The sequence below is a fragment of the Pteropus alecto genome, unplaced genomic scaffold, assembly GCF_000325575.1.
Source record: "Pteropus alecto unplaced genomic scaffold, ASM32557v1 scaffold81, whole genome shotgun sequence".
Classification (NCBI taxonomy): domain Eukaryota; kingdom Metazoa; phylum Chordata; class Mammalia; order Chiroptera; family Pteropodidae; genus Pteropus; species Pteropus alecto.
In genome coordinates this window covers 2,893,235-2,917,340 of record NW_006433378.1, presented here as the reverse complement: position 1 = coordinate 2,917,340, position 24,106 = coordinate 2,893,235, and the positions used below count along the sequence as shown (strand labels likewise).

Sequence of the window (24,106 nt, the reverse complement as noted above, 5' to 3'; positions counted from 1 at the left end):
TATATTTTCTTGAATATCTATTAAAATTTTGACACCTGCTGCTTGCCGTTTCACATTTTCACCAACATGAGCAATATTAAGTTTCTGTTAAGTTTTAAGTGTTTTCATGTGACTTACAGATAGCCTTGGATGTTGATAACTTTGTTGAAATGCACACTGAAAACTTGCAAGGGAAGCAAATCAGAGTAAACCCTATTTCTCTTGTCAATTGAGATGCATGAAAATCCTTGACGATGGCTTTCAGGTACAAGGAAACAAGAATCATGGAAATCATGACTAAGGAATACCTACTAGTAAACAAGCACTGAGTTTAGTATGAAAAAGATAATTCTCACTTAAGGTACTTGTAGCTTGCAAGTTATTAAAGCCACACCATTACCTTTTATTATCTACTCAGAACTTTTATTATCTGTTCAATATACTGTATTAGGGTTTATCAAAGAGTGGATATATTTTATAGTTTCATAAATTCTTCTGATTTTACTTATCAATATGTACTATTTTGAGATGCAAATTTTTATTAGACAGGAGCAATTAGCTTTCAACAGGGTCCTTAAGTTATTATCTGTGCTGCAATTAAAAAATGTAAGAGTTTATTATTCCTGTCTGCTCTCTCTGTTAAGTTTACCCAACATTTAAATACGCAAATTGACAAATTCTTTAAAGAAAAAATAGTTCAATGAGGTGGCCGAGAAGTCTCCCGAGCAAACGCGGAGATGCAAATCTTTGTGAAGACCCTGATGGGCAAGACCATCACACACGAGGTCCAGCCCAGTGACACCATCGAAAACGTCAAAGCTAAAACCCAAGACAAGGAGGGCATCCCACCTGACCAGGAGGGTCTGAGTTTTGCGGGCAAACAGCTGGAGAATGGCCGCACTCCCTCAGACTATAATATCCAGAAAGAGTCCACCCTGCACTTGGTGCTACGTCTGTGGGGTGGCATCATTGAGCCCTCCCTCCGCCAGCTTGCGACAAAATGATCTGCCCCAAGTGTTATGCCTGCCTGCATCCCCGTGGTGTCAACTGCCAGAAGAAGAAGTGTTTCCATGACAACAACCTATGTCTCAAGAAGAAGGTCAAATAAGGCCCCTCCGCCACCTCATCCCGCAGGGCGGTCACTTGCCCCAAACCCTTGGCTCAGAAGTCTCAATAAAGTTTCCCTTTCGTTGACTGGAGCAGTTAAAAAAAAAAAGGAAACCTTCACTCACACCAAATCTAATGGATATGATTTTGTGATTCATAACAATCTTTTTGTGTTTGATATAAAATATGCCTTTGGAGTAATTTATGCTCATGAAATCTTAACCAACATTATCTCTTAGGTCTTCCCTAACTAGGACTTGTATAGGAGAAAAAAAATTCATCCATAACAATGATCTAGGCAGGGCTCAGTCCTCTATGGCCTGCGGACCAAATCCAGCCTTCTGTTTGTTTTTGTCAAGTTGTAGTAGAACACAGCTACGCTCATTCATTTACATGTTGCCAATGTCTGCTTTTATTCTACTTTGGAAGAATTGACAGAATTGTGACAGAGACCTATGGCCCACCAAGCCAAAAATTTGTACTATCAGAACCTATAGAAAAAAGTTTGCTAGTCCCTCATCTTGATTACTTTTTTTGGAGAGTAGTTCACTTGGACACCAAAGTTTATACCTTTGATGTGCTAAGTTCCATTTATCTTTTAAAATTTGTATTTATTTCTCTATTTTTGAACAGGTGACACATGTATATGGTGTAAAATTCAATAGGTACAAGGGAATGTACAGCGGGAAGTCAGCTTCTCTTTGACTTCTTGTTCTCCATTGTTACCTGTTTCTTGCTGTGTTTTTCTAGAAATATTCTGTCTACATAATTCTATATGATTATAATCATACCTTTGGACAGATAACAATATATACATATTTTTCTATATTTTGCTTTTTAAAAACAATCTTAACTATGTATCTTGGAGATTGTCCCATAATCATACATGTAGCGCTGCCTTTTATTTTTATAACAGTATTTCATTATATTGTTCAATTATTATTGATCACCTTATTAATAAACATTTTGCTAATGGCTTTTTTTGTTGTTATAATATTCTACAATTCTTTTTTGGTGTATATATATGTTTTTGTGCACATGTGCCAATATATCTCTAGAATAATTTTCTGACAGTACATTTCATACGTCAAGGATATGTGAGCTTTAAATTTTTTGATTAATGTAGCCAAATTGCCCTCTACAGAGCAGGTATCAATTTACACCTCTGCCTGGCAAAGTATAAGAACACCTGTTACCACATCTACATGCCAACACAGAGTGTTCTCATACTTTTTGGTATTTTCTTTCTGATAGAGAAAAAAATGAATCTCGCTGTAGTTTTAATTTACAATTATGTTGTAGTGAGCGAGGCTTAGTACATTTTAATATAAGCCATTTGTATTTCCTTTTTTTGTGAACAGTTAGTTTGTGTTGCTTAATTTACTATTATTTTTAAAACTTTCTTTTCCTGTTACCAGCCTTTCTCTCCTCTCTGGTTTTAACAAATAAATGTACACTTTGCTGGAAGTTGGGTGGATCAGCCACTCTCATTTCTCGTCACTGTAAGGGAACTGCTTCTAAGCCTCAGAACTGAGGAGGGTTATATCTTACTTTCTGCCATAATTTTATCTTGTATAAAACACACAAACTTCCCTTTAAGAACCTACAATTTAACGTATCTCTATCCATTATCTCTAGTCATTATGAAAGAGAGGCTAGCTTTCAATATATGGCAGTAAATTTAAATATGTTTTGATCATGGAAATAGTTTTTCAAACAACTGTCTTATACACATCTAAATATACACATCAAATTTGTTTTAAAAATGGATTTTAGAATAAACTACTTAGGATCTTATGAAGTTGAATATCATGAACTCTTTATCATCTCCAAAAAGCTCAAATAAATCCTTACAGGAGGAGTGGAGCTTAGCTGCCAGAACCAGCAGTGAGGAAGTTCTCACAATTAAGTACTATGGCAAGACTCTGGTGAGTGACCTGATTGAATCCCCAAATCTAATTTGACACCTGGAAAGCCAGTTTATCTCACCTTAATTTTTGAGAAAAAATACCCAAGCATTTTAGACCTGAGGTAACTTACTGATTATCAATAGGTTGATTCATTTTAGTCAAAAATCATATGCTCTGATCAACCAACATAAAACTAAAATAATCATTTATGACATTATCTTCTACATATGGCAGTATTCTGTACATTAGGTCTGATCATTCAATTACATAGGTGTACAATTTACAACTAATTTGTATTGAAGGATTCACCATGGAAGCTCTTTGCTTAAGTTAGATACTGTATTTACAGTTGGGTCTAATGAAACAGGGTGGGTCTCTAACCAGGCAAAGCTTGTCTCCAGGCTCCTATGCTTCAAGATGGTACTTCTTTCTGGTGTGTCAATTTTTCTTGAAAAAAGTTAAATTTATTAATTATAAAATTATAGACTTAGTAAACTTAATTAAGATAAAATCATGTGTGTATGCATATATGTGTGTGTGTCCGTGTGTGTGCGTGTGTGTGTGTGTGTGTGTGTGTGTGTAAAGAAATAATAGTGAGAAAGCAATTGTGAAAATGTTAACAAGTAACATATCTAGGTAATGCTTTCCCAAATGGAGCATTATCACCTCCAAGGGGGTGGAGATTGGTTCTTAAGAGGCCAAAAAACTAATTCCTTTTATATATAAGTATAAGTATACATATACTACATAAACAGATAAATAGTATATCTGTATATCTGTAGTATTAAAATTTCTTTGGTTGGGGATTAGCAGTTAGAAATAAGTATCTGAGGTCTTAGGAGTGTGCTATTCGAAAAAGGTTAAGAAACATTGTTTTAGGTGAAGGGCATATTGGTGTGCATTGTACTATTCTTGCAACTTTTCTAATGATTTGAAACGGAAGGCCCTGATCATGATGAAACTTTGTTTCCATTCTGCTTCTTCACTGGATAATACTGGATAATACCAGATGTTCTAGATATAATTTATAATTAAACATGTGTAAACATTTTAAAAGGTTTTTTTTATAAGCAAAACAAAACAAAACAAAACAAAACAAAAAAGCAAAATTCTTTATAGCTCAATCTGGTTGTTAATTGCTTTGATAGCCAAGAGAGAAAGAAAATGACACAAGAGCAAGAGTGAGTAACTGGAAGATTGGGTACCTGAGACAGGCAATTTAGTGCATGTGCCCTGAAGTGGGGTCAAAATAGCCATTCCATTTAATGCCCACATACTGGTTGTTGGAGTCAAGGAGCAAAGAGTGTGAGTTCCCTGGAAATCTACTAGTTTTTTCTGAAATAAAAGTTTTCCTTCTTTTGAACCAGGTGTTTTAAGCTTTTGATTATGCACTAAGAAATTGATTCCTACAGATTAGTTTAACTTCTTGCTGTAATTGTACAGAAATATTCTGTCTCCATATTTACTAGTATGACAAAGGTCCTCTTCTTTCTGTGTTGTTCCTGATTGGCATAATTATATCCCAAATCTGTATTTGTGAGTGTGTATGTTGTGGTTTTAAAGCCATTCTTCATTTGCCTTCTTAAAGTATAATTGTTTAAAATTAAAACTTCAACTAGCGAAAATATTTGGTGATGAGAAAGAAATCCTTCGAAGTATAGGTTAAAACCATTAAAAATAAAGCAAATGATGGGAGAAAATTCACAGCAAAATTCAGCAAAGGTGAAACAGAACTGACCTTGTTTCTAAAATTCATAACGAGTTTGAGAGTAATTGATATTTTAGCACCAGGCTGATCATAATAACTACTGAGTAATAGTGGCAGAAAAAAATGTACAATATATTAAAAAATTTAAATAGGAGATTATCATCATAGAAACACAGGTGAGCCGAAGCCCTGGTATCTCTTATTTGTATTTATTTAAAAAAAGATTAAAAAAAAAAAAAACCCTCATTAGTGTCAAATGAATAAGCTTATCACTTCTGCAGTAACATTTACAAATCATAAAATATAGAAATAAAATATTATTAAAAGTGAAGCATCTTGGCTAGAAATAATGTAATAAAAAGTCCAAAAAGTAAAGTTAAGGTATTTTTAAAATTATTATAGTCAGTTTTAGTTTCACTTTTCAAGGTGACACTCTGTGATAGGCATCACTGTGTGATAGAAATGGCTGAATCTATTTTGGATCAAAACCAGGCAGTCAAGCTAACAAAAATATTCCCTATGAAGCATTGCCTATTCTAATGTGTTCAAAAGGCATGCTTTCAACACTGATTGAAAGACTGAGGTTCACTTGGATAAAAGCATAGATAATAATAGTTTAACTTATTTTTAAAATTTGGCTGTGTTTGCTATATTTATAGCAACGTTTATTAAGAGAAGTTATTTTGTAAAGTGCTTCATGGATAAATAAATTTTCAGTAAGAGGATTTTAATAAAAACTGTCCAGACATGCACAGATGGGCCATGTCTATAAAAGGAAAAGATGCTTTAGGAATCTTCAATACACTGAAAGACACCTCGTCATTTACACCCTACCTCAGTCTGCTTCCTGATCTTTTCATTGTAAACCAAGGTTGAAGGGAAGGTGGGAGAGACAAAAATTATACATCTTGGGGAAATAGTTATCTAAATGCTTAACTTTGAAAGAAGATACGTGGAAGGCTTGCTCTGCCATATTATGGAAGGAACTTGTCAAAAGTTAAGGTCCTTTTTTTTTTTTTTAATTCCTGTGAAAAGAGAGATTAAGACAGAGTCTAAAGGATGGATGGCTAAAATGAGTGAATCTACTATTTATTAAATTTAATCTGAGTGCACTCAACCAATTGCGAAGTGCTGTTTTGCTGCGATAATAAAAGAGATTTGAGAGTTAGAGGCAGACAGTTAATTATGGGAACTATGAGTTATTTGAAATCCTGACGTAGTGAGAATTAATGGAGTTATTGAATATAAAACGAGATGCCTAGCACAGAGCAGACATTCAAAAAAGATAGGTGGTTCATTTTATGCATGTTAAAAATAAAGCATTAATGAAGTAAAAGGCAATTATTTATCTTCGATAAAAATATCATTGCATGAGTATTTTTCTGAGATAAAAGAACATTCGGTAGACCTGAGTGCCCTGACTCCTAAGTAGATCTAGATATCGAAATTTTTCCTACTGGTACCTGAAAAATTATGTGACATACAACTGATGGTGTGTTGAAGATAGTTCCTTTTAGCTTGCAAGAATCAATGGTAAAGCTTTCAAAAATTTTTGCAAGCAAGCTGACATCATATTGGTAGCTTAAAATCAGCCTTAGTGGAAATATTTATATCATAGAAATTGGCAAAAGCTGTTAGAACTTTTTTTCTCTTTTTTTAAGAAAGCGGTTGTTAAACATTTAATAGTATTCCACTGCATACAGTCTCTGGCAAACTCTAAACTTCTTTCCTTTGTGGCTGACTTGGCATTTAGCAGTGAAAAAACTTATTATTTTTATTGTCATATTTTAAAATATGAATTTTTAAAGTATAGTAATACCAAGGAGAAAAAAGTTGAATGCTAAATCTGATATGTAGTTCCATTTTTATTAATTTAGCCCATTTTCTAAAATTGATACACATGAATTTGTATACATTAATAAGATAAAGTTATTTTTCCTGATGAAAATTTAAGTCTTTTTTCTTTAACAAAAATGAATTTATCACAGAGTAAAAATTAAATATTTATATAAATTCATAAGCTAAAATTAAATAGTTCAAAAATACTTTTGAATAATAGGTGAGCTCATTCTAGTTCTATCTTTGGAACTGTTGAGAAGGCATAATTATTCTTTGGCCATTAGATATTCTTCTAATAAGATACTTAATAAGAACAGATATACAGTAAATAAGGAAACCACCTAAAACTCAAATTTATAAGAATATATCATGAAAGCAAATTTTGTTTACATTTATGAGGGCCTGTATTAGTTTCCTATGGCTGCTGTAACAAATTACCATAAACTTGATATCTTAAAAACAAACGTACTATCTTACATTCTGAAGTTCAGAAGTCCAAAATTAGGCTTGTTGGACAAAAATCAAGGTGTTGGCAGTCTGCATTCCTTCTGTAGGCTCTAGAAGAGAATCCATTTTCTTGCTTTTTTCCCACCTTCTAGAGGTCACCTGCATTCTGTGGCTAGTGGCCCCTTCTTCTGTCTTCAAAGCAAGCAAAGTAGTATTTTCAAATCAATCAATAAACCCCTCTCTCTGTTTCTGTCTCTGTCTCTGTCTCTCTCTTTCTCTGGTCTCTGCATCCATTGTCACATCACCTCTTCTGACTCTGACTGTCCTGCCTCCTTCTTTTCCCTTATGAAGATATTTGTGAGTATGTTGTATTCACTCACATAATCCAGGTTAATCTCGTTATCTAGAAACACTTGATCCCATCAGCACAGTCCCTTTTACCATGTAAGGTAACAGTCAACAGATTTTGGAGAATCTTCAGATGTGGCTATTATTCTAACACAGCCTGCCCTCTGGCTTCCAAAGATTCTTGTTTGTCCCACTTGAAAAGCTATATTTATGCCATTCCAAATTCTTAAAAATCTAACTCATTATAGATCAACTCAAATCCCCAAATCTCACCTAAACCTCATCAACTCCATGATCAAGTTTGTAAATGAGATATTTGTTTTTATGAGGGTGATGTAAGTCATTAGAGTATATTAAGCAGGGGAAAAACATTTTCTTATTTGCATTTTGAAAAGATGTCTCTGGTTGTTGAACAGAGAATAGATTGTGTGTGTGTGTGTGTGTGTGTGTGTGTGTGTGTATGTGAAGGGTGTGATGGAGAGGGTCATCACTGAAGAGTCAGGAGGCTTTTGTAGGAGTCCTGGTAAAAGTAGAAGGTGGCATCATTTGGGGGTGGGGAGAACAAGCAGATCTGGGTTATGTTTTGGAGCTAGAACCGTAAAAACTTATGGGAAAAGCACAAACTATGTGAGAAGTCCTGGATGAGACTGAAACCCAGGAATTTTACTAGGTTTTTGACATTCGAAATTGGGCAAAGTCACTTACTGAAATAAAAAAGATTAGGAAAAGATTAGATATGTGCTGTGTGTGTGTTGGGGAGGTATGTCAAAATTTTTCTTTTGAGTGTATTACATTCGAGGAATATTTTAAGCATTTAAAGGGAAATAACAAGCAACTAGTTGAATATAAAAATCTGGAGCTCAGTGGCAAGGCTAGGGCTGGAGATCTGTATTTAGGAATACTTGGCCTTTATATGGTATACAAAAGCATGGGCTGGAGATTTTAATTTATTTGGCACAGCTGGTTAGGTATTTCTAAACCGTCTAGTGAAAACATGGTCTTAATTCTGCTCATGATTATTTTAGTCTAAACGACATGACCTTCCATGTCTTTTCTGCACAGGGCTCAGATCACTCACACCAGAGCATAGGGGCTCTGATGCTTCCCAGGCCTTCACTAGCAAATCCCTTCAACCCTTTCTTCTCTTTTACGTGACTTTTTTCCTTTCATCTCTCAATTTCCTAATATTTTCACCTATTCTCAAAAGAATGTGTGTTTGACTACTGAAAAAAATTCACATTCTTGAGGCAAAGATATACATGGAAATAATTCCATCTAGATTAACAACTCTTAGGACGGGAGAGATAATAATCTTTGGAGTTGAAAAGACCTGATTTGGAGGCACGGCTGTGCCATTCACTATGTGGCCTTTGGAAATTATTTAATTTCTCTGTATCCCAGTTTTTAAAAATAACACCTTTCTCCACAGGAAGTACTAAATCAGTTAATACACAAAGAATATTTAGCATACTTCCTAGCATATTAGTGCTCAATAAGTTATTAGTTATAATAAATATTATATGTATATATAACGTTAAGTGAATATTTAGAGAAATACACTTTTGCAATGAACAATTTTTTTAATCTTGAAATCACCTCTGTTATAATAAAATGCTAAGCACTATCACCTTATGTTGAATCAGTTATTAATACTTTAGTATAAATCGGTTGCAATAATGACTAGTTACTTTGGGAAGAGAGCCTATGAGCGAGTGTTCAGCTGAAGATATCAGGTTGGAAACAAGAAGCAATTCAAGGAAAACAGTATTGAAATGGCAAACCTATGGGAAAAAAATGTGTGTCTATTCAAGTTATGGTGGCCAAGTTTTGAAGGATTCTTATGGGGAGCTGGTTAAAACAAACGTGTAATGACTGGTGTAAAAAATGGGTTCAGAAGTTACTGATGTTGGGGTTTAAGTATGTGAAATAATCACTCCTCCATTCTAAGTTCTCAAACTGTAGGAGAGGATCAGCACTACTGCTAAAGTTGAATTGCAGAACACTGCATGGACCCAAAACCAACTGGATTTCTCATTCTAGCCCTTGACTAAATATTTCACCCAGGCCCAGACCTTTTGCCGACCACCCACAGATCTTCCTTGGCATTGGAAGATTCCACATCTCAGTATGTTTGCTTCTCTATTTGCTATAGGATTGGCAGAAACTAAGAGGAGAACAAATGTGTCTTACAGCATTGGACAGAGAGGGAGAGAGAGTTCTAGATGGCAGAGCCTTGCATAAGCAGCAACCAGGGAGCACCTAGTTTATGGAAAACAGAGTGATGGTTCTATTGTTCTCTCATGGATAATGTTAATTGGGATGAACTTTTACAATTGTTCTGTCTCATGTCTAGCTGCTGCCAAGACTGTCTTTGATCAATGCTTGACAGAATTAGTTCTTGAGAATATGAGAATGCTTTCCAGCTGATGGTTCTCTAAGATCTGGCAATAAGAGAACATGCTTTAGAACTTTTCAATGGGGTTGAATTTGAGAAGGTCAGAGGATAGGGTACAGTATGGTAAATTCAGTTTACCTGAGCGTATGGAGGAATATTAAAGGAATATAAATAAGTGGGATACATACAAAGAAAGGAGGAGTAGAAGGGCCCCTATGGTAATTTTCTAACTCCAATTACCAATATGACCTCTATGTTTTATATAATTTTCCTTTCTGGGATTATTGAATTGTAAGTGGAAGGATGAAACCTTTTATTCTCCCCTAACAAGGTGGGGTGGAAGGTGTCATGTTGTATAAGAGTTTATTGAGGATCTGGCAAATAGTGATTTTGGAATTTTGTCCAAATCTTTGCTCAGCAGAGGGAGGCCCAGAGCTGAGTTGGCTGTTTACACTGGAAAGGGTAAGCTACATATCTCTGCATAAGAAAGTAGAAAATTAGTTTTTCTCCTGTGTGGATGTTGGCAGAAAACAGAATGAAGTCAAGTGGAGCTAGGAGATAAGTAACTGAACAGCATGGCAGAATGACCAAAGAATTTAAGAGCGGGGATGTCTAATCAGTTTTGTTTTTCTTGATTGAGAAGGAGATGGAGATGATCAGAACATGTGACACTCCAAGGGAGTTGCAATTGTCCTAAGAGGGTCGCACCCTCCCTGAATTCCTGTTTTCTTAAACCTTTTGTACTGACTTTGACACGTCACAATGCTGCATTTTACCTGAGCCCTGTGCTTGAGGCAAGCAGTGAAAGTTAAAAAACTCTCCGCTCTTTTTGTCTTCTAGGAAATAAGTAACCCCAAGAGAAAACCTTGCCCTTGTATATTCCAAGATAAGTTCCTTTGCATCCTTCCTCATGACTTGTAAAATTCACGGGTGACTCTTTGTTTACTCACCTCTATGAAACACTAGACCCTCTTCTTTTTCTTTGAGATATTTCTCAATAATGAATGTTTTCCCTATTGTAATAGCTTGCATAAAATCATATTTCATGCAAATATAACCTAGGGAAGGTTAACCGTCCTTAGGAAATTATACACCTACAAAATTTACACTTGTAACTCATTGTCTTAACTGTCCTGTGCATATCTGTCTTTCAAAGAAAGGTCATTTTTTTGTGCCATGACTTGGATCAAATTGGCCCTCTGGGCAGATACTCGTTTACTCCACCCAGATAGAGCCCTCTGTGAGTCCCTTGTGCTCTGTCCTGAATGGCCATCTGAGGACTCAGTCCAGAGTGGGTCTAGCTCCTGGTTCTATTTTCTGAACTCTTGTCCACTGGTAGAATAAGATTTTGATTTTGATTCTTTTTGAGTACTTTCTTGATTTCTAGTGCTGGTTTCTTTAGGTTTTATTGTTTGAACATTTGGTGATCTTTGTAAACAGATTAATAGTTTGAAGAAATTTTATTTCTATTGGATAAAAGACAGCAGAGAATCTGGTTTGTTAGTCTTTTCTCTTTTTCTATTTTGATGTCAAATCAATTAAGAATTTGTACCCACTGGGAACAAAACAACTCTTCTGTGAGTTTTGTATTTCTGTGTTTATGTTTGACCTATGGCTAAAACTTTAGAATTGAAATTATAAGCTTTTTTTCTCTGTATTGGTATGTTTTTAGGTTTGTGATATAGAAAGTCCTTCACCTTTCATAATGTGAATGTGTAACATTTTTCTATCTCTAAATAGTATCACTAAATTGGATTATAAAATTTCTTAAAAGACTTTTATTTTGATTGGTCTAGAGATAAAATAGTACTTACATAAATTGAATATTTCTAAAATTCTCAGATTAGGAAATTAAATCTCAAATATTTTCAGCATGAAAAAAAAGGTGTTTTTATAGAAACTAACTCAGAAATGTTTTAAAAATTCAGGTTTATGTAATTTTGGTAAATCTTTGGCAAATAAGACTAATAATTTTGGTTTAATTAAAAACAGATATTTCTTTGAGTTATCAGCATTAAGTATAACACAAATATATACTGTTATTCTACTTAAGTATGTTCTTAAAATTATACAAATTCATTCATATAACTAACATTACTTCTATTTAATGTCTATTATGAAAAATACGTATTTGTGTTTAACCAAATTGAGTTATTATTCTGGCTAACTTTATTTCAATAGTAATTGCTTTGTAGTTTAAAAGTTTTAAGATAGTTTTCAAGATATTTGGTAATTTGAAACCTTGGCCTTCAACCAATTAAGTTAATTAATAAATATTCTTTGGATACCTACATCATGTCTAGGTAAGACAGAGTACAGCAACATTAATTAGTAGGCATAATTTTAAGTTTGTATTGTTTTTTGCATCTTGTTTTATATGTGACAGACTCTTATCAGATCTTTATTGAAAATTATCACTAATGCATTAACTACAGCTATTTTAAATATTTTGCCAACTACAGATAGTTTTTTATGTTTTACTTTAACACTTTTTCAATGTACTTAAAATCAGCTACAGGCCAGAGCACTTTGTTTTCAATAAAAAACTGTTTTGGAGACTTGTGAAAAAAGATTATAGACAGTACTTTTGAGTACAGGCTTTTGATGGCATTTAAATAACTTGAAGACCAGGATTTCTGGTCTTGGCTGAGTCAAGATTTCTAGAATTCTAGCCAAGAAGCTGATGAGTTTATGAGACTAGTAACTCAAGATCAAGCAGAATAAAAATTAATTACATAGGCTTAAATGAACTAATTAAGGCTGACTATGGATTTTGTTTGGAATACTGTTGATGTTTTAATGTTCTCTTTTCTGGATATCTGAAGAACTGTTTTCCATTTTCTTTGAGTTATCTATAAATCATAAATATTTAGTAGAATATGCTCTTCTAAACTGAAACGAAACATTTGTCAACATCTTTTTCTCCCTGCCTGACTAGTATTCTTATTTTCAGGCTGATATAATTATTTGCATGGTCGTCTCAACAAGAATCTGTTCTTGCTATGAGGACATAATTGAAATCATTGATTATGCAACCAAGGTCTTACCTGGAATGCCATATTTGATAATGATGCTCATTTAATCAGCTATGACCAGAGAGTTTTAAAGAACATAGCTTGACTTTATGGATCCAATTCTTACAAAGCCCTTTTGGAAAAACTGAACTAGTCCCTGCTTATGAGGTTCCTAGCTTTATAGATGAGTAAGGAAGTTGCTTTCTTATTGGTCTAGAAAGCAGTAAATGAAATATTCAGCATCTGGTTTGTCTATACCCTGCACATTCTAAAAAAAAATTTAGTCCTTGCCCTGGCTCCTGGGAAGTAATCTCTAAGCTCTTGGAATACCCTGGCTGATGTAAGCGTCTTCGTTTACCTGGGGGCCTCTGATCATATCACATAGTCTATGAAACAATGTGACCTATACTGGGGACCTTGGGCCATGTGGTATCAGCTTGACTTCTGAAGGGGCTGGAGGCTAAGGTCAGTCACACACATAGTCCACCCTGCCTGTGTGACTGACCATTGATAAAAACCTCAGGTACAAGGCTTGGGCAAGTTTACTTGGTTGGCAGTGCTCCATGTGTCGCCACCCACTGTTTCTGGGAGAGTTAAGAGCTGTCTGTAGGATTTCACCAGGAGAGGACAACAGAAAGCTATACATGGTGTCTCCTGGAGCCTGCCCTGTATTCCTTTTCCCTTTGCTATTTTCAGTCTGTATCCATTTACTGTAATTAACCATGACTTTTCTGAACTCTATGAATCCTTTTGGTGAATCACTGAACCTGAGTATGATATTGGGGATCATCACACCACCTCACATCACCAAGGAACTTAGAATATTTTGGGAACCTAGAGAAGAAAGGAATTCTACCAAATTTATAAATACTGCAGGTGAAATCTGGTGGAGAATTCTTGGCTTGGCTTCCTAGCATCAAGAGGCTTTCAAAATTCCAAACTGAGAATCTGTATAAAAATGTCCAGCAAAACAAATTTAGGAAGACGTATATGGTAAATTACCATCCTTATTCACTCATGTAAATAATAAGACTAAATCTAGTAAGACCATTCTTATTTTATGATTAAGAATAAACTTTTTTTGATGTTATTTTATATCAAATGAGGGGTGACTGTAGGAAGAAATTTTGTGTTTCACTGGAAAACTGTGCATCCTCTCTAAGTACACACTCTGTTCATTATCTTTGAGCTATTTCGTACCTCTTTTAAAATGTGGGTAAATAATAGGTTTTCAAACTCTGTCTTGTCAGTGGAGTTTTGATTTCATCTCCATCTGTAGAAAACAGTTTTGGTGACTAACTGTAAATTGAACTGGATCTGTTAATTTGCTCAAATTGTCAATCATTACTAAATTTTTAATTCTTCCAGTTTCTTTCAAATCTGGCTACAATTCATCAAAATTTTCAAATTTTTCTTCCTCCTATCTGGCTTGGCATCAGAGAGAACTAAAAAATTAACTACTAAGATTTCTATCGGGACACTAGGTTGCCTGGTAGCTGGCCCTTTTTTCCAGGATCTAAAGAAGCCCCAGAGCTAAACCTTGAGATTTGATGTAATTCACAAAATCTCAGGAGACCACACAGAGACCAGAATTCTCCTATGACGAATCACTGCCTGGACCACTTTGGAAGTTTGGTAAAATGCTTGCTGTGGTTATGCGTGCCCTTACATGAGAGGTAACCAAAACCACATAACTGCAAGAGCATCACTATCCTAGCTCAACAGCTTCATGAAACTCAGTGAGTGGTGCTGTATAATTGACCTCTTATAATGAAGTAATTACCACCTTGTCCTTGTATATTCCAAAATAAGATCTACCTCTATTTTGCCTTATGACTCTCGTAAGATTTGAGGATGAGTCCTTTCCTCAAAGGAAAGGTCCTCTTCCCTTTCCTTAAGACATTTTTTTTTTATTTAATGAATGTTCTCCTGATTGCAACAGCCTGAATAAAATACTCTTAATTGCCCACTGCATTTTGTTTTTCACAAAAATTACAGACATGGCTCTGTGCGCACGTGTGTGTATGTGTGTGTGTTGTGTAAATCAAGGAAGGGAACTGATTTTCACTTTTTTTCTTAATTAAAAAGTGACAAAGGAACAGTTGCAAGATGCAGGGAGAATATTAAGTATCGGAATAAAGAAGAAATCAGAGTGAAGTGATCATGAGCATTAATCTCCCAGGGAATTCTCTGGAATCCCAGAGAGGACTTCACAGCAGTGCTTCTCAGGCTTTAATGTGTGGACAAATCTTTGGAAACTTGTTTAAATGCAGATTTGGATTCAATAGAGCTGGTGTGGGACCTGTGTTTTCGCTTTTTCTTCCAGGTGATGTTGATGTTATTGTCTGTAGCATGCACTTTGAGTAGCAAAGCTCTACAGGACGTCGAATGGGGCTTGGAGCTTTTCTAGAGCTCAGTGATGACCCCAGCTGACACTGGGTTATATAATCCACGTAACGATGCCAGTTTGTGTTTGGTCACTCTGTACATTTTCAGAGAAACTTAGATCTATAGCATAGAGAGACCACTCTCCCGCTAGTCTTAGGAGGAAGAATAGCTAGCTGACTTGCAGCTTTGTTCCCAGGAGGTAAAATTAATAACCACAACAAAAGGTGGTGACTCCTTTCAAGGCTATATCATAATAGGTAAGATCAGTCAATAAGAGAACAGATTTCCAAGCAATCAGCTTGATGCAGTATATCACATAAATTTATACCTCATAAACTGTATGATATAAATAGTTTTAATAGCTGCAGCCTTTACAGAGTTTTTAAAAGTAGGGTGGTTAACACTGCAATTTTTAAACAAAGGCAAGTGTAGACTTTAGGTCTCCTGAAGCCTTAAAAACAAGATGAGGAACTGGTTTTCATAATATGGAGCTACAAGCAATATTAATATTTAAACATTTCTCTGCACATGCAAAATTATTTTGTCTCTAAAAGTATAATATCATCTTGACTTCTTATGTATTTGTGGCTCTCTAAATGCAGATTTTTTTTTTCCACTTAGATCCTGCCCCATTCAATTACACACCCAGGCAGCAGATACTATACTCATCTCCAGGATAAATTCCCATTAGAAAGCATGAGATTGAATTTACAGTGCAGCTTGAACATTCCTAGCACAGATTATACTTTCGAATTTACAGCATACTGTTTCACATGAAATGACTGAATTACAAATGCATTACAATGAAGCTGATTCCTGTTGTGCCCTGACTGCGACCGCTTTTGGGGACTTGGGAAATTCACACCAATCTGTACATTGGTATTAACCTTGATGCAAAACAGTCCCTGGTGTCTAGATTCCAAAAAGTTTTGAAAGAGTTATATGCATAAACCTGGTTAACAAAAATGAAAGTTTGTGCATATAAGTTCTCTACCAAAATTTAGAAATTATTGCCTCAGTTAGTTTATACATATGCCCACCACCTTCAAATCTAGTAGAAAATGATGACTGCTATTGTCACACTTTTCACCAAGAGGAGATTGAATTGCAATGTGCTGCAAAGAGAGAGAAATATACTAGACATGCTTAAATAATTTTAATGGCCTAATGAGATGGAGAAGGTGAGTGTATTTAATCGTGCAATGAGTAGCCACATCAGTACCCTTTATCTGTAGAGATGCAAGAGAGTGTGTGTGTGCATGTGAGTGTGTGTACACAGGTACATAAAGGTCAGTTAAACTGTATCCGGGATAGTAGGGATAATAGGAGTAATTTTTTAAAATTTATTTGCGATCCTCAAAAAAATAGGTTAAAAGCAATTAAAGATTCTATTTATACATTTCTATTTACACATTTAAAAGGAAGAATGATTAAAAAACAAATCTCATTTACTTAGACTCATGTATATAGAATTCAAAGAATGCAGATTCACCCTTTTGTTCCCAGTATAGGAATCACATTATATAAGCTTAGCAGTTACACAGTAGTATTATTCCAAGTAAATTTTCAGTAGATCATCTGTATTAAAGATTAGCTAAAAAATAAAAGAACAAAGGAAAAACATAACTGTGGGGCATTTTACTTTCTTGTGATAATTTGGCAGTCATGTAGATTGATACTAACAAAGTAAATCAATGATTATAGCACTTGTTATAGTTCTCCCTCAGTTCTACTTTTTTTTAACCTCTCATTTCAAAATTTTCTTTGTCTCCCAAAACAATATATTTTTGAATTACACTGGTTTCTAGACTCACTAAAAATATTCCAGAAATACAAACAATGCTATGGAGTTTGATGTATCTATCACTAAATTTATGGTATGCTATTTCACATGGATTCCTGAAATCTGGTTAGCCAGTATTGCCCTCTGTGGTTATTCCAGACTTTTACAAACTCTCAAGTTCTCTACATAGCCCTTATCTTCCTCTCTTTTAGAAGATGCTCATCTAATTCATAGAAGAAATGGTGGCCAATTGGGAGCACTGCCTCAGCTTCCTGCAGTCACATTCTTTACATCCTTCTCTATGAGTCAACTAAAGAGATGGTGTCCTATTCAAGGCTAATATTTTAAACTTTATTATCTTGTATTTGTAATAAGACAATCATACTGTGGATTAAAAAAGGAATTCTATGAAAAGTAACCTCAGAGGGTAATCTGATCATAAATTCTTAACTGGGCAGGTCATGGTGGGGAGTCAGGCCCCAGGCCTATAACTTTTTAGGAAAAGGTTTATCTTTGCCGTAAGCAAGCCCTGTCGATTGTTTCTGTGCATCTAGGTTAACACAGTTTTGAAATAAGCCTCAACAACCAGCAAGAGAGCACATAATCTTGTCTACCATCCTGTAATCCAATATCTGCCTTGGTTCTTCCATCTCTATAGTCTTCCTTACTTTCTCTTCTTCATCTCAAAGGCTTAAAAGAAGCTGCAAAACTGTTACTCTCTGGAGCATTTGAAATCTTGCTTCCTGGTATAGGTTGTCGGTTTGCTCAAATGAACACATAAAAATTATTTACAGGTTTGGATGTTCTTACGTCAACAATAGAATCCTCAAATAATAACAATTTTATTTTCCTTTTCAATATTTATGCCTCATATTTCTCCTGTCTTATTTTGCAATAACTATAATCTCCAGGATAATGTTAAATAATGGTGTTTCTGAATTTAATGCAGCCTCTTTTAATATTTCACCATTAAATATGATGTTTTCTTTAAGTTAATTTTCTTCTACCTTATTTATGTTTATTTGATTTTTCTTTTATCTGGCTTCTCTAATTGAATTCTGCTTTGTGTATTTATTTTTTGTCTTCCTTACTTTTATTAAATTCATTTTGGTCTACCTATTTACTCTGGGTGTTATTTGAGCTACGTCTCACAGATTTTGATATGTAGTGTTTTCATTGTCATTCATTTAAAACAGTTTATAATTTCATTTAGAATGATATTTATAATTTTCTAGTAGATAAATATTTGTGTGGGGGAGGAGTCTTATATTTTGGTCAGAATATATGGCCTTTGCAGGGGTTCAGAGTGAAGCACCCCAAGATATACCTCTGAGATCTTTGTTTTCAGTTAAAGGCAACCAAGATCCTGTGGGTTCAAGAGAGACTTCTTCTGTCCCCATAACTACCTAGCAGAAGTTGAATTAGGGACCTTGTTCATCCATAATAAGAGTTAATTACCAGAAATAACTTTTTATGACCTATCTGTAGAGCAGGGCAAACATCTAATTACTAAACGTTTGTTCTTATCATCCGGCAATGACACCTTTGAAGCCCCAAGGTACCTTAGCTCATCCTAATTTTAACTACTATACCTGAATCTATCATGTATTGGGGCCTCTGACTTTCTTTTGTATGCAGGTGTGGATGAAAAAAAGGGGTTCTATGGAAAGTTACTTCATGGAGTGATCTGATCATAAATTCCTAACTGGGCAGGTCATGGTGGATAACTTTGCCTTAGGCATATAACTTCTTAGTAAAAGATTTATCTTTGCCTTAAGCAAGCTATGTCCATTATTTCTGTGCATCTAGCTTAACACATCTTTGAAATAAGCATAAGCACCCTCAGGAGAGCACACGATCTTGTTAACTATCCTATAATCCAATACCTGCTTGGCTTTCCCCTACCTTCATATAATCTTACATTCCCTCCATAATTTCAAATGTATATAAGAAACTACAAAAATTGTTATTCCCAGGAGCATTTGAGATCTTGTTTCCCAGCATATGTCATTAGTTTAGCTCAAATAAATTGCAAATATTTTCTATAGGTTTGGATATTTCTTACATTGACACACGGTTCCTATACATACTTATATATAAATTTGGCTATTTTCTGTTGTTAATCTGTCTCAAGTCTATTTGATCATTAGAACAGCTTAAAGAAACTTGAGGGTAGAGAAAAGTTTCTTACTCCCCCAAACCTTAATAATTTTTGTGTTTTAGAGTTTAAAATGTTGTTTGTGCATAAAGGGAAGAAAAATTTGTCTCTCTAAAATGTGTCTCTCTGGCATGAGGATTGTTTTATTTTTAAGAAACAAAGACTCAGGAAGAACCTTTGACCTCCCCCCAAAGAATTTAAGGTAGAAGACCTATTTTGGAAAATACTATCACCATAGATAACTATTGTATCATATGAACTAGTTGAGGCAGACAGGGACATCAAGGTCCATTTGATCAAAGTTTTCTGTGTCCTATAGTCTCTAGATGGCCCAGCAAACATTTGTTTCCTAATCATTAACTCTTTTCATCTCCATGTCAACTGCCTTATTGCCCTTAGACCCTTACCTCCTTCTCCTCAGTCCAGAGTGGCACATGTACCTTATTTTGCCTACTGTCTTTGGAATTTTTCATGCTTATGTGAATTCTCCAAGTGTATGTATTAAATTCGATTTTGTCCTATTAATTTGTGTCGATGTACAAAATGTCTATACCTATAGAGAATTTTTATGAGTTTATTTGAGCCCAAACTGAGGACATATACCAGGTTTCAAGATCTCCAATTCTCCAGGGAATAAATTTTGCATTTTTTAAAAGTGCATTTGTGATTAAGGAGGGAACATAAGGAAGATTACAAGAAGGTGAGGAAAGCAAGGCAGAAGTTAGATTACAAGATAGTTAACAAAATTATGTGTTCCCTTGAGGGTAGTTATGCTTATTTCAAAGATGTGTTAACCTAGATGCAAAACAAAAACAAAAACAAAAACAAAAAACAAGGGACGGAGTTTACTTAAGGCAAATATAAACCTTTTACTAGGAAAGTGATATGCTTGGAGCCTGACTATGCATCAGGACTTGCCCAGTTAAGAATTTATGATAGCCCTGTGAGGTTACTTTTCAAAGAACCTCTTTTTCCTCCACATCTGCCTTATGTCATTTTAATTATTCTGTTAACCAAAAAGGGAAGCCCCCTTCTCATGCATAAATATATAACCAATTGTTGTATGTGTCATGGACTTTCAAAAACCCTTATAGTTCAAGACCTATTATTTAACTGGATCCTTCCCATGAGTTAATGCCCAAGTCACAGTTTTCTTAAAACTCTTCCAGGACTTTGGAATCCTCTTCTAGATATGCAGTCTCTCAACTTTTAACTTGCCAAGGCTCTTGAAAGAGTGAACACTTGTTGAGTCTGCTTCCACATTTTCCATTCACTTTTCAATGTATGGCAATCTGTCTTTTATTTCTCAAAAGTACCCCTGCTTACTACTAATTTCATAATTACCTCATACAATGGACTCTTCTCAGTTCTCTTCCAGCTGGTTTCAATTTGCACCCAAATTTTAGAGAATAAAGCTTTATAATCAATTGTCCACTCTAAGAATATATATCCTCTTTTATAAGTCTCATTTTAGAGAGAGATTAATTAATTTCCATAAACCTTGAAACAATATGATGTAACAGGAAATGGAGAAACAATAGTTGATATATTTCAGTTGGAGAGATAAAGGAGTCGAATGTTAAACTTTATCTATAGCCCTAGAGGTAACCTAAGTTATTGTTAAATCCTTACTGTATGGTTTCAGATCTTCATGAAATAAAGTGAAATAGCATGCTGGCTCCCACTGCCATACATCTCCTTGCTCTTGCACAGGTCATGTATGTTGGGAGCAGGGGGCAGAGGCAAGGTTGGAGCTTCGTGTCAATCTGACCAGCCCTCAGTCATGCTTTGTCCTTAAGCAAATGGGCTTAGTCTGCTCAGAGTGCCTTTGTTTCCACAGTTTCCCTGATGGCTCCATTTGTAGTTGTCAGGGAGAAAATATAACTTCACTTCTACTTTTCCAAGTTCTTCCAGCTATCTAATAATCAAATTTATATGAGACAGATTAACAGGGGAAGATAATCAAATTTATTACTTATTTTTATATGGGAGTTTCATATGGGACCAGAGGACGAATAGGGGAGTTGAGGCTTACATATCATCGTGAGCTGAAGAGAAGGGAGAAGGGTTTGGTTTCAAAGAGCAGGAGGAATACACATGGAGATGAAAAAGCGAGTGTTTGGCAAACAGTGGTTGCTGAGCCATCTTTAACAATGGGGCACAGAGAGCACTTTGATCAGCGAGGCCCTGCTAGGTGCTTTCTTGTCTATCACACCTAGTTCATATTAAATTATAGTTATCTATAACGATAGCTTCCTTCCTGGAGCAGTTCCTCCATCTAATTCTTTTAGGCAGTTACGGGGAAGTTCAAAGGTTTTTCCTGAGTCTTTTGGTCCTTAAAAATATCCAGCTGAAAATAATCAATATTCTAAATTAAGGCATATTTTAGTGTGGCAAAACTCTGCTCCCCCCTCACAGTGTTACTGGACACCACACATTGCAGGTACTCTTCTGATGTCAAGTTTTTCAGCACCAGGACTGTTGGGGGTGGATGCAGAGCCCAGAGAGGAGCCAGAAATAGCTGTGTAAGACACTGCAGGGTCCAGCCTTTGGGTTTGATTGATGCCTTGGGATTAGGCAGAGAAGGACCAGGAGGACACAGAAGGGAGTTCAGAAGTCTGAGCACCAATTTAGAAAACTGTCTCACATAGCTGAAACAGCTGGGGAAACCAGGCAGAAAAATAGGTACTGGTAATAAAAAAAATCCTTGATTCTTCAGCAAATTTGCCATCTAGTCAGGAGCTTTTTATGTGCTCCTGCTAGGTAGAAAGTATTTATACCCCACTCCACCTCATCCCAATATGGAGGGTATAGAAGGAAGGGAGTGAGAAAGCAGAAACTAAAGGCAGAGCTGTAATGTCACAGTGTTTTCCGAGTTTACGTTGAGAGAAGTATTTCTCATTTCTTTTTCTTCTCTCATCATCTTCAGAGCAGCAGAGGTCATTTTTACATAAATTTCTCTCCTCTTGAGTGTAGAAATGTTGATAGAACTTTTGAAGATGTTAATTTCAAGTGTTTCACGTCTCCAAACAGCATAAACAACACATGAATTAGATTACTATATGGAAAAATGACAAGTTTTTCCTCCTCCTTACATTGAAGTCAACAGGATGCAGAAAAATCTATTGTTACTTGTTACTGCTATTTTGCACATTAAAAATAATGGAGATAAGAAAAGTTGGGGTCAAGCTGGGCTTCTGTTCTCCAGTCCTTCCCTTTCTCAAGGTTGCTGTGTTACTCTTTCAGGGTAGACTTGAAAAGTATCTGCTGACATTTGGAAAAAATGAGATTCTTTGTTATAAATCATGTAAGCACAGTTCTGCTGCTTTTCTTTTTTTCCTCCAAGAAAGTGAGAAAACAGAAATTTACCAGGTTAAAATGAGATTTAACAGAATCTTTGACAATTAACAGCTCAGTAGTTAGATCATAATTCCGTGCTTCTTTTCTTTCTGGGGAAATAACCATCAACCTTGAAGCTGGAACCTGTTACAAAAGGTAAGGCTGAATTTACGGACTGGGAGTTGGAATATATGTGTGGATGAGTGTTTTTGTTATAATCTTTGGTGACATATATAATTATTACGTAGTTTCCTCCTGCACTTTTCTCATTTTCTTATTCCAACTTTTCTCAGCTCAAGGTATTTTTGTTAGGTAGCTAGTCAAACATGAGTGATGGTGGCGGGGGGGCGGGGTGGACAAAAGAATAGGGGCCCAGTCTAGAGATGGCCCAAAGAACACCCCCATGGCAGTAGAATTCTAGGTAAGCACATATGCACTGGGCAAAGTTATATAGCAGTGAGGTGTCAGTTAAAATGACCTCACTTGCCAGTCACCTAGGAATGCCTTAGAAATCATTCCATCAAGGCCCAAATGTAAGGCAGACATTCTCACTTCTGGCCCCTTTTTGCCCTTCTCGGCCCTTCTTTTTGCCTCGTTGTTGTAGTTGTGATTATAGTGCTCTGTTGCAGCTCTCGTGGCTGGAACCATGTGCCTCATTGGAGCATTCTTTGTCTTTCTAAAATATACTTTTAATAAAACTATTAAATCTCAATGACCTATGATTCTTCACTGTGTCATTTGAGGAAGAACCAAGGGAAAATGCTACGTACACATCTATGCCGTTGTTATCCATCTCCTTCCCCCGCTGCCGTTAGGGCGACATTGAACTCCGATCGGCCCCGATGGTGACATTTTCAACTGGCCATTATACTTTTGTGCTCTGAATGATTATAATAGGGCAATGTGGCAGGATAGAAGTGGTTGTGGGAATAGACACATTTTTATTTTAGCTTTGTGTTGTTGCCACCTGCCATATTGAAAACCATTGTCAAGACTGATTCTGATTCAGAACAGGGAATTTGAGTGACAGGGGATGGCCACTGCACTGAGAAAAGGGGATCCTTTGGTGGAGTGTGGAAAGAATTCAACACACACGCCAAAGTTAAAGTCAAAAGGAAAATTTATTAGAAAAGGAGTAACACTCCATAGAGAGTGTGGTCTCCTCTCAGAGGCAGAGCGTGAGAGGGACCAAGAGAAACCTGGACAGTGAGAGAGACAAAGAGTAGCGAGATAAAGACAGTGAGGGACTCTGAGTGTTCGGGTATTCAGTTTATATATCATTCTTAGTTCCTGTGAGTTACAGTTTGAAGACTTTGTTTACCCATCTCATCTGATATGAGCATACAGTGAGTAAGGGAAAGGAGTAGAGCATGTACCATGAAAGGCCTGCTGGCAGTTCCCAGCCTTTAATCTATAGGTTCCCTATGGTTTTAGCCATAGGGAATGAACTATTTTATTTGTGTAGGGCAGCCACTTAAAGACTGTTTTTTCCTGTTTTAGAATTTAGAAGAATTTAGAAGGTAGAAGAAAAAGTATTCATTTTATTTTAGCCCCCACGATGTATTGGATTAAGTATATCAGCAAAGTTAATTTCATCTATTTCTTTTTATCTTTTTAAATGTGGCTACTAGAATATTTAAGATTACATAGGGTGCTTATATTTGTGGCTCACATTACACTTCTATTGGATA

General features: G+C 35.7%; 1 pseudogene; it reads left to right on the top strand.

The window, feature by feature from the left end:
- Positions 1-701: 701 nt before the first annotated feature.
- LOC102884226 lies at positions 702-1,087 on the top strand (annotated as a pseudogene).
- The last annotated feature ends 23,019 nt before the right edge of the window (positions 1,088-24,106 follow it).